The following is a 12,241-nucleotide window of genomic DNA, read 5'->3' as shown; positions in this document are numbered from 1 at the left end:
CAAAATAATTTAACAGTGCCGTCTTCGGTACGTAATTTACTTGCAGAAATAACGACGTGGGAACTTTTGAAAAAAATTTTGCTTATTCGAAAGGAGAGCATTTGACCGGATCGGAGCCGCTAAATTTGCGAAGCAAGCGAGGTCCGAAATACCTTGAGTTTCACAAGGTGACCCTATGTGATGGGATGATGGTGCGGGTGAATGGCGGGATATCCTTAAACGTGGAATAAGTTACGGTTAACGTATTCCCTTCCTTCCTTCATTCTTAAATGTAGTCCTATCAAAAAACCGTTGGGGAAAATATGAAAGCTTTGGAACTTGTTGTGATTTATAAGTGTAGGGAGCAAAGGGCGAGATAAAACTTGCATCAAAAACTAATTATTTATTCATGTTCGTCTCACACCTTAGGTCAGCGTGCAATGTGGTTGAAGGAGTTGAAGTGTTTCGCTTCTTCGCACAGAAACTCGACGTATTCTGGCGGTTTCTGCGCTCGTAACAACTTCTAATAGTATTTTTAAGACAACTGCTTCCTTATGTCAGGCTTAGGAGCCCAAGTGTGGAGATACTGTTGGTAAGAGACTGCGCAGTACTCTCTACTTCGAAGGTCTAGTCAAAACCTATCTCCTTCATAAATAATTTACAGAATTTTTGATAACTTCGTCTCAGATTTTTATTCTGTCAGTCTTCTGAAAGATACTAGAGAAACATTCTTATCTGTAAGTTGTCTTTGTCATCTCGTTCACAGTTAAGCAAGACACTTTCGCTTTTGTGCTCTGGGTTTGCCGAGTTACCTTACAAGCCAGTCTCTGGACCACTGGAGTTTTTTTTGTAAAAACTTGTGTTTTTTTAACTGCTATCCAGGCAGTTAAAACTTTCACACTTTCAGACACTTTCAGACACTTTCGCTTTTGTGCTCTGGGTTTGCCGAGTTACCTTACAAGCCAGTCTCTGGACCACTGGAGTTTTTTTTTGTAAAAACTTGTTTTTTTTAACTGCTATCCAGGCAGTTAAAACTTTTAGACACTTTCGCTTTTGTGCTCTGGGTTTGCCGAGTTACCTTACAAGCCGGTCTCTGGACCACTGGAGTTTCTTTTGTAAAAACTTGTTTTTTTTTAACTGCTATCCAGGCTATCTAAGGAATAAGTTTAGTTTCCGGTCTGTATCCTATAATCGTACGCGGCACTCGACAAGACGGCTCTATTACCCCGCTGTTGCTTATTGTAGGTTGTTGATTTACTCTTTAAAGCAGAATCTTTTAATTTTAAGATCTCCAAGAATTTCTTTCTGGGAATTTTTCTTTTCTCGGAAAAAAATCCCAGAAATAAATTCTTGGAGATCTTAAAATTAAAAATAACTCTCCTCCTTTAAAGATTAAAAAGAGAAAGAAAAGTGACCGACGGGGCCGGAACCCCTCAGATGTGCTTTAACAATTAAATTAAACGACGGCTGGGGGATACATCCGCCGCTTAATTTGAATTGTTAAATGTGCACTACCGCTAGACCACAGAGGCTTTTGGTAAGAGGACACGGCAAATTTTCATTAGAAGTAGGTTCGCTACCATTGTTAATTGAAACAATAGGTTCGTTCAGAACCTGTCTCACCTGGGTGGGAATAAATTTTTTTTATTTTCTACCTTTGTCCAAAAAAAAATTTCATCTGCCATTTCATAATCGTATTGCATTCCACTGAATATATTATTTGACTTTTCAAGGTAAGATTTTTCCAGCCCAAATGTCTCTTGCCACTCAAGATCAAAAATTAAACTATGCAAATGGGGCTAATGAAGTAAATCCTTGTAGTGTAGGGTTACACAAGAGACCAAGAAAACCGTGTAAAGCAAAATTAACATAGAGTCAATATATTTTTATTTGTAAATGTCTCAAAAGTTTGAGATGTCGACTTTCATCTTATCGTGTATTGTCACTGTAGCTTTCATGAAATTAAAACAACATGTCACTTTGGCAAATTTTAAAACGACTTTATTCTACTAGTAGAAGTCTTATAACAACGTTTCAATTGTATTACTTCTGCACGACTTTCATAGATTTTTAACGACTTTTTTACTTGCACTACTACTGCTAGACTTTGACAGATTTTTGAAGATCTTTTCTCATTACACTACTTATGCAGTTGAGAATTTTTGATCGAATTTTCAGCTGCATTTTGACTGATTTCACAACGACTTTTCACTCGCATTGCTACATTTTGAAGATGACGTTTTAGTTTCACTGCTATGACTAGATTGTGATAGATTTCGAAACGACTCTTTAGTTGCACTGCTAGTTTGACAGATGTTTAAGACATTTACTTGCATTACTACTGCTAGACTTTGACAGATTTTAGAATGACCATTCACTTGCATCATAACTGCTAAGCTAAACATATTCTTGAAGACTTTCAACTCGCACTTACAAATTTCAAAATTCTTGCCGAATGACTTTTTGACGTCTACTATTTCAGAATTTTCACAACTTTTTGAGCGATTTTTCAGCGGCACGTTTACGATAAATTTTTAAACCACTCCAAACAAAGAAAGTTTTCTACGACATTCTGCCTTCTCAACGAAAATTCCCCCCAATAAAGTAAGACTTATTCACTTAAAAGGTTTGGTATGGGCAACATTTTACGACTCTTAATAGGTAAAGTAACACTTGAATAAAATTTCAAAACTACTCTCGCTGCTACGAAGACGTAAAAAAATTCTTACTTCACTTGACAGTTCTTGTTATTGGCTTAGATAAAAAATAGACAGAGACTTCTCTCGTTTCCTTCTTCAATAATGAAATTCCAGCAACCTGCAAAAAGAAAGCAAGAATGCAAGGTGAACACAATAGACCCACACATCTCAGAAGGAGGATGATCAGGATCAATCACAATTTCCAATCTATTATTTCTAGGAACAAAGGGAGCCAACCTAATTCTAGGGTATTTTTGCCGAGATTTCTCACCAAAACCTCTGTGGTCTAGCGGTAGTGCACATTTAACAACTCAAATCGAACGACGGCCGTATCCCGCCGTCGTTTGATTTAAGTTGTTAAAGCAACTCCTGGGGGCCTAAGGCCCCGTTGGTCGGTTTTCTTAATTCATTTAATTTTAGGAGCTCCGAATATTTTTATCCGAAAAATTACTTCTTCAGAAAAAAATTCTCGAAGCTCTTAAAATCAAATAAATTCCTGCTCCTTTAAAGATTAAAGATAAAAAAATGCAAACTTTCAACTTAAATTTAAACGACGATCAGTAGGTATGGTCGTCGAACGAGCCAGGTAATGTGCAATACCACAAAAACATCAGTAATGCCAAATACAGAGAAAAAGAAGAAAACCCTGACGAAAAAATATAATCTACAATAAACATCAAACTTGTAGAGCATTTCCTCTTTTAAAGGCATTCACAATCTTTTTCATGGAGACGTTTCTTTTGTTTCAGATTTCTCTGATGGACATATAATTTTCAACTTTATCAGTAGTAAGAGTCAAATTCCATTCTTAGGAAATTGGATACCATCAATAAGATAATCTCAACTTTACTTCAATATTCAATTGGCTTGTTTGAAATGAAGCAGTTGTAATATCTTGTAGATGTTTGTTCTATATGTGTTAGAAAATATTGATACACTTTTAGTTTGTGTTAAAATTTGAAAATTTTTCCCTCGATCTGTAGCAAACTTTTGCTTTTAAATTTTTATTCGTAGTTAAGCATTACCGTTTCGTTGGACAAAATGATGATTATGTTTAAAATGGTTACTATTTTCGATCTACACAGATTGACACAAATTTATCGCCTCTTTTTTCTTTTACACAGCTACAGTTGTAAAAGAACACATCGAAGGCTCTCCAGTAAGACTGTCATATAAAAGACTTAAAACGATGTAGCACAGTGCACACAAAACTCGATGAGAAGGAAGCTGATTTTGTAACTAGAAACCAAAACTTTCTCCCATAAACGCACGTTCAGGTTTTTTTCCTTGGGTTCCCTTTTGTTTAAAAATATGTGTATCATGGAATTCAATTCCGTAAAAACAATCTGTATGGTTTTAAGGTGAATTGTCTGAGTTTTTCACTTATTCCCAACTTGTCTAAATTTGTCACGGATCACAATTATTTGTCTTTTTCATTCTGAATCAATTTCCCGTTTTTAAAAAACAGCTGTTCCATTATCCAGTTGATTCCATTATGATCTCTCTATATTGGTAAATACACTATTTGTTAGCCAAATTTCCTTTGAGTTATTGTACTTCTTGACTTAACAAAAACGTTCACTAATGGAAGCATTTCCTCTGTAGGGTAAGCCACATCTTTTCCTACTAAGTTCAGTATTTCTCCATTAAGCTTCCATCAAAATTTATCAAATGATCAGGAAGATAGCTTCCATTTTGGTACGTAACTTTTAAAAAATCAGTATCAGCTTAGTTCATGTGTACTGATGCTATAAAGTAGAAAGAACAGCATAGTTATCTGTTCGAGAAAAAGTATTAGACAACCTTAAGAAGTTTTTCATACACGCATAGAACTCTTTCTGAACCCTCGCTTCTAAAAACTCTTTGATGATGATCCATTGCTTTACATGGAAGCTGCCTTGGAGTGAATCTAATCTTTAAAATAAAGTAAAAAATATCGAAATTGTTTGAGTTGATGATCGAAGTTTTTCATTTGTCAACTAGCTATAGTTCATAATTTTTTGCAACACATTTTTCAATTGTCAAACTGAAACTGTTTTAAAATTGCTTAGAACTACTTTACAGTTACAAAATAATTTCTCTTTTGGTGAAATTTTTCTGTTTAAAGGTCTCAGTAAATTTGAGAACTATTCTTTTCAGTTCAAAACCTATTTCTTTGCTGATGAAAGAATATCCTCTTTTACTGAGGACAATCCGCTGATCTAGAATTTTTGTTCAATCACGTGGCAACCTGAATTAGGAGAGGAGTACCTTGACTTTGCTGCACAATTTTTAACATTAACATCCTCTGTTTCTGTCGATGAACAACTTACGAGCGACAAAAAACATTTTCCATGGTACGACCTCGTTCTGAAAAGCTTAGAAATATATCCCTGACACAAAAAAACGCGACTGCCTTAGTATGTACAATTTTGCATCAACAGGTTACGATCTCACTCGTCTACTCTGTTAATTGTTGGTCTACTATCCTTAAGCATTCTTATAAAGGTAACTTTCGGTAATATTTTTGGCCCTTCCTAGATGGATATTGTAAAAAAAAAAAAAGATTAGATCGCCAGGAGACCCTTGTAGAAGTAATAAAGAGATTACTTCATGGAAAATGCGCGCGTACAATTCTTATTCACTCGTTGAGGAGTATCAGAAAACTCACTCGTTCGTTTTCTGATACTTCTCAACGAGTGAATAAAATCGTACAAAGCATTTTCCATGGTGTAATTTGTTTATTTTATAGATATTGAGCATCTTAAACGTAAAAGAGGATAACCTGAATTTTGCTTTTTAATTTGAAACATTAAATCGATGGTTTTAATTTTATAGGAAAAAAGTACTATCCGTGAACAAACACATCGTTATCTCTCTTTTAAGAACTTCTTTTGCAGAGCAAGTAGCTTTACCCCTTTTGATACCACATGAATTTTTAGTGAATGACTCTTTTTCAAGTTGTAGAAATGTAAAGAAATAGTTCCCAACGTAATAGCCGCCGTTCTATCTTAGCTCCTTTAGCTTGCAGATATGAATGAGATTGATACTTTGTACCCTTCCAAAATAGGTTTCTGAAAAGCTTTAGTTTGTCAGGGACCTTAGAGATTTATATAAACACATACTTAAGTAATTTCATTGGTAAATAAGGAAACTAGTCGAGGTACTACCACAAGCAAAACATTGAAAATCGAGTAAATTACTTAGCTTTACTAACTTCAGTTAAAAATTTTCCTTCGACACTTTTCGCCTGCTGAAACTTTCTTCGATGAGTTATTCATTGCATTGGTTCTATCCCTTGGAAATCAGATAATGTGCAAATGGTATCCTCGATACCTTGTATCAAAATTCTCACTATAAAATGTTGAATATGATTTTTGAGATAAAAAAAAAAAGTAGCAATTTTTTCGGGTCTTTATCGTTAAATAACTAACGACTTAAGTAGTCTCCTATTCAAATTCAGAACTTGTCTTCCTTGATTGAAAAATTTTGTCTCACTTAAAAAAGTGAAATTCAAAATCAACGATTGACAAATACTAAACAACACCTTCTCCTAAATTAAATACACCCATAATGTTCGCTCACTTTCCTCGAGAAATATAAAAGGCTGTCTGCTCAATTGACAAAAAAAACAATTTTCCACTTGGTAAATATTTCTCACATAGGTAAAACCAATTGCAAATATCTTTTCTAAATTAAAAAGTTATCTATGGCAACATGGGTGTAAAAAGGCTAATCTCCGTACTGCTGTCCAAATTACGATTGTTAACATTACAAGCTTTCACTGCTAGAAGCTACGGTTAGGAAAATTATCTTAGAAGACCTACTTCCAAAGAGGCATAAAACCATAGCATTAGAAGTTTCCTTTGGCGATGGATACATTTAATGAAACAATAGATACGTAGGAGTCGAATTTTATCCCTTAGAAAGTAACTTATGTGCAATTGATTTTTAAAAAAATGATAGTCAATTAATATCCTAAATTGATCGATAACTGGGTTCTTTTAATTATCGTTTTCAAACTACTTACTAACTTTGTTTAACGTTAATGTTTTGAACATAATTTCTCATTTCGAAAGGCGTTATTTCAACATGGAATTACATAGACCCTTCGATTCGACTTATTATAGTTAAAAAAGTAAATTTTTGGAGTTAGCTGAATATTTTCCCATAGTCTTTAATGTCTAACTTATTAAGAATATTTAGGAGACTTAGCAACTTATCTCTTGCAAGAACGTGTTTCATTCGAGAATCAACGGACCTTTTAACTGGTTTCAACCGCTCAATTTGTTTGGGCTGTCTTTTGTTCTTCACTGGAAAAGGTAATAGGTAATTTTTTAATCATACAAATGCCTTTCTTTAGATTTGTCTTTCTCTTTCTATCTTTATTATTTCCTTTGAAATCTTTCTTACATTGAAAAACGTAGCTTTCAATAGTTTTGAAAAACATCTTTGCGTTTTTGCAATAGTCTAGTGTTCTTTAAGACTAAGACGAACAAAAACAAGACAAGGAAACACGATGGCATTATCGGAATAATACATATTTTGGCGACGTTCTCGAAATTCCTACTGTAATAGATTGCTTTGAAATACTTGCAAAACAATAATTCAAACAACTTACATTTAGCAGGTTTCTTCTTCATTCTTCTGTATATTTCCCATTCCAAAGATCCAATCCTCTTTGAGTCCTTGTTTTTATTTTATCCTTTCGACTTTGCAAATCCAATATAGGAAAAAAAGTGACTAATAAAATCAAACACACATGGTTAGTTTTCGTTTCATAAGATAAGATATAGTATGTTTAAACTAGTACTGCCGGTGTTGTTTGAGTGCTAATAGCCCAAATTCAGAAACTCTTTACGGTGGCCAACTCACATTATCTACCTAGTTGAAAGAAACCAATTATCTTGCCACTTTAGGTGGTGTCAAGTTGAAGGATCATTAGACAAGCAACTGGTCTGTACTGTCTGCTGTTGGAAACCACTTCAATTATAACAAATCCAAGAAATAATAAAAAAAAGTTAATTTCTACGTAGACTTTTTTTTTCTATTTTCCATAACTTCTGACTCTGACTAGTTTTAGCGTTCAATGCAGACCAGACTTACTGCACGAGATACTAACGTACCAATCCAGCGTTAGAGAATTCAAAAAGTGCGCGAGTACTGAAGTAATAATTCAAAGTACGATAATCCCAGAAAATACACGAGATACTAACGTAACAATTCAAAGTAAGACGATCCGGAAAATGTGCGAGATACTATTGTAACAATCGAATGTAAGATAATCCGAAAATGCGCGAGATACTAACGCAACAATGCAACGCAAGATACTACCTAAAAGTGGGCGATATGCTAACCTAACAATCCAGTGTAAGATAATCCTAAAGATGCGCGAGATATTAACGTAACGATGTACGTTAACGTACCTAAGTTAGTCCAATGGAAGGGAATCCTTAGAATGCGCGAAATGCTAAGGTACCAATCCAATGTAAGATAGTCCTTAAAAAGCACGAGATAATAAGATTACTATCCTCTATAAGATAACCCTAAAAATGCGCAGGGTGTTAACGCATCAATCAAATATGAAATAATATAAATAGAGCGCGAAATATTATTGTAACCGTCCAATGTAAGATAATCCAAAAAGTGCGCGAGACACTGAAGGTACAATCCAGAGTTAGATAATCATAGAAGATGCGCGAGATAATGACGTACAAATCCAAAGTAAGATGATCCTAATAATGCCCGACATACTATTGCAACAATCGAATGTAAGGTAATTCAACAAAATGCGCGAGATACTGACGTAAAAATGCAATGTAAAATAATCAAAAAAGTATGCGATATCCTAACCTAAACATCCAATGTTATTTAATCTTTCTTAAATGCACGAGAGACCTATGGGCGAAAATCAAACGTATTATTCAAATAAAATTTTATCCTAAAAGTGCGCGAGATACTTACGTAAATTCCAATTTAAGATAATACTGAAAATGCGTGAGAAACTAATGCAAAAATTGAATACTAGATAATCCATTGTGCGCGAGAGACTAACGTTAGATTTGAATGCAATGTAATTCAAAAACTGCGCGAGATACCAACCTAACAATCAAATGTAAGACAATCCAAAATATGCACGATGTAGTTACGTAACAGTCCAATTTAAGATAATGCAAAAAGAACGGAAGATACTATTGTAACAATTCAAAGTTAGATAATCCTAAAAGTGCGCCACATACTAACGTAACATTCGAGTGTAAGTCAATCCTAAAAGTGCGAGATAAACGAACGTAAAAAATTCAATGTAAAATAAACCTCAAATTGGCAAGGTAGTAGCGCAACGGTCGAGCCGGTAAGATAATACTTACAGTGCGCGAGATGTTAATGTAAAATTCGAATGTAAAAAACTAAATCTTAACAATGCGCGAGATACCGATTTAGCAATGAAATGTAAGATATCCCTACAAGTCTACGAGATACTGAGGCCGCAGACACACACAACGATTTTGTTCACCGATCGAGGCGAATTTTATCTCTTGTAGAAATCGTCGCGATCGGCGTCTAAAATCATCAAGTGTGTTGCTAGCTCAACGCAACGATCGAATGTAAGACAATTCTAAAAGTGCGCGAGATATTAACGTAAAAATCAAATGTAAGATAATCTTAAAAGTGGGCGAGATATTAACGTAACAAACGAATGTAAGATAATCCTAAAAGTGCACGAGATATTAACGTAACAATCGAATGTAAGATAATCCTAAAAGTGCGCGAGATATTAACGTAACAATCGAATGCAAGATGATCTTAAAAGTGCGCAAGATATTAACGTAACAATCGAATGTAAGATAATCCTAAAAGTGCGCGAGATATTAACGCAACAATCCAATGTAAGATAATCATAAAAGTGCGCGAGATATCAACGCAACAATCGAATGTAAGATAAATCTTAAAAGTGGGCGAGATATTAATGTAACAATCGAATGTAAGATAATCCTAAAAGTGCACGAGATATTAACGTAACAATCGAATGTAAGATAATCATAAAAGTGCGCGAGATATTAACGTAACAGTCGAATGTAAGATAATCCTAAAAGTGCGCGAGATATTAACGTAACAATCGAATGTAAGATGGTCTTAAAAGTGTGCGAGATATTAACGTAACAATCGAATGTAAGATGGTCTTAAAAGTGTGCGAGATATCAACGTAACAATCGAATGTAAGATGGTCTTAAAAGTGTGCGAGATATTAACGTAACAATCGAATGTAAGATAATCCTAAAAGTGCGCGAGATATTAACGTAACAATCGAATGTAAGATAATTCTAAAAGACTAGTGCTCGAGATATTAACGTAACAATCGAATGCAAGATGATCTTAAAAGTGTGCGAGATATTAACGTAACAAACGAATGTAAGATAATCCAAAGGTACACGAGACGTTAACGTAACAATCGAATGCAAGATAACTCTAAAAGTGCGCGAGATATCAATGTAATAATCGAATGTAAGATAATCCTAAAAGTGCGCGAAAAACCAACGTAACAGTTGAACGCGAGAGAATTTTATCGCTTTATTCTATTACATATTTGAAGTTGAAAAAAAGAACTTGCAATTGTTTCGTATCAACATTGCCTTAATCCATTTTATGATAAAAAAAAAAGGCGAAGAAAGAGCGTTTCTATCTCTCCCAAATTCTCTTAAGACGTCAAAATAACTTTTCGCTACATATTCCCTTCTGAAAGCCAGCAGTGTTTGCCCGGTGGCGATCCCAGAAACCTTTGCGCAAACACGAGGCTCCCATTATTGGCAACTCATCATCATCATTACCGCTTCTCTTCTTTATGTCAAAGAAGGACTAAATAGTTCTAAACATCATTCATTATTCATATAAAAAAAGGAATGTTTGCCATTCACATCATTTTATAATTGTTGACTTAATTCCTGTTTTCTTAAAACAAGTCTACGTGACAGCGTTTTTCACGATCACTCATTTTGGTTTGCATCTGTGGTTGGGTGTTAGAGAAGCAACAAGCGCGTTTACAACCATCCTAAGTGTGACCGACTGCGTGCATAACTGACTGCATGTAGAATAAAAACGAGTATAAAATGATAAGCGAAAAATTATTACATAAGCTATCAATGATGAGGATGACTTTATTTAAACTCGGACGAAAATGAGGCTTGTTAGGCCTCTAGCATTAGAGATGCTAATATACCGAGGCAAAATATATGAATATAAATTACAGAGTTTAAAAATAAGATAAGCCTAAATATAAATGATGATATAAAATTACAAATTACTTAGATGTCTTATCTCATTCCTAAAAGGGCCAAATTCGGCCATTAATCTTAGCTTATCAGGTAATGCTGATAATAAACTTATTACAAAGGAAGAACTGATCATCGTCACTAGTATATCACGTGGTGCAATGAGAACTGTCATGGCGGCTGCAGTTGAGGGATTGTCTTACTCTGTATCGTGCTTGGCATGCACACATTTCCTTTTTGTATCTTACTCCCCAATTTGATCTTATTTTCGAGGGCAAAGGCGAGAGATACGGGCACTGTATTTCAGTCAAATATGCTTTCATACGTGTGATATTTACCTCAAGAAAACTTGTGACTAAATGACGTTAATCAATCCTCGACGTCAAATCAGTTGAGCTACCCTAATCAGCAACTTCGAAGAAACACACGCTGGACTTGAATGAACGGAGAATATCTAAGGTTATGACGTAGAAGTGATATGTTTTGTGGCCATGGGGAAGCTGCCAAAGACACTGCAATTTCTTGAACTTCTTACGCTCTTTCCACGTGAAAGACTGATCGTAAACATGAATAATAAATTCTAAGAACTAATTGTAATTCAAATGAGTTTTCCGACGACCGACCGAAAAGGATCGAATTGCTCGTTGGTCACTGAATGTTATTCAATTACATAACGAAATGGGAAGGTCAGCTGATAGCTGATTTTAAACTGGATGAATAGCTGTAGAGAAGTGCAAATATTTGTGTAATTGTAGAAATACCTTTTCAAACTCAGATGGGAACGAATCCTTAAAAATGCATATGAAAAAATAAATGAAAATTCCTCAGAAGGCATTATTCGAGGAACTGAATTGCCCGGTTTCCTACAGGAAACAACCAAACAAACAAACCACTTTTTTAACTATTTGCATTATTGAAGGGGAACTTGTTGTTATAGATGTGTTTGGCCGCCATATTTACAATGTTATAAGTGAAATATGAATTGTTTGTCACATGCTTTTAAGTCACCTACGATTTTGCTGAGGTCGCCAAATTTCGCCAGCCTGCTATTTTGCTCGTTTTCGACAGGCGAAGAGGTCAAGTGATTAGTCATGTGATATAAGGGTTAGCTACTATTGGCTCGTTTAGCTAACCTATTATGGACGAATTTTCTCTCAGCAGAGTTGATGTTGTTCTCTTTAATTGACTATATTTCTGCAGGGGGGTGGGGTAGGGAATAAGGCAATAATTTATGTACAGTAGGAGAGGAAATGCAGCGGGAACCTTTAAACAGACTACAAACTTAAGATCATCTCATTGGTCGATGTGTATTTGGAT

The 12,241-nt window shown here is 34.9% G+C and overlaps 1 long non-coding RNA gene across 1 annotated transcript; it reads right to left on the bottom strand.

The window, feature by feature from the left end:
• Positions 1–1,958: 1,958 nt before the first annotated feature.
• Positions 1,959–11,495, bottom strand: LOC111325921 (uncharacterized). The gene is made up of 3 exons (XR_002694396.2): positions 11,263–11,495; positions 7,279–7,400; positions 1,959–2,796 (listed from the first exon to the last, which is right to left on the bottom strand). It is a non-coding gene; the product is annotated as an uncharacterized LOC111325921 (long non-coding RNA).
• Positions 11,496–12,241: the final 746 nt, after the last annotated feature.

The sequence above is a fragment of the Stylophora pistillata genome, chromosome 8, assembly GCF_964205215.1.
Source record: "Stylophora pistillata chromosome 8, jaStyPist1.2, whole genome shotgun sequence".
In the NCBI taxonomy this organism is placed as follows: domain Eukaryota; kingdom Metazoa; phylum Cnidaria; class Anthozoa; order Scleractinia; family Pocilloporidae; genus Stylophora; species Stylophora pistillata.
The sequence above is the reverse complement of the archived record's forward strand: the minus strand, read 5'-3'. Positions and strand labels throughout refer to the sequence as shown.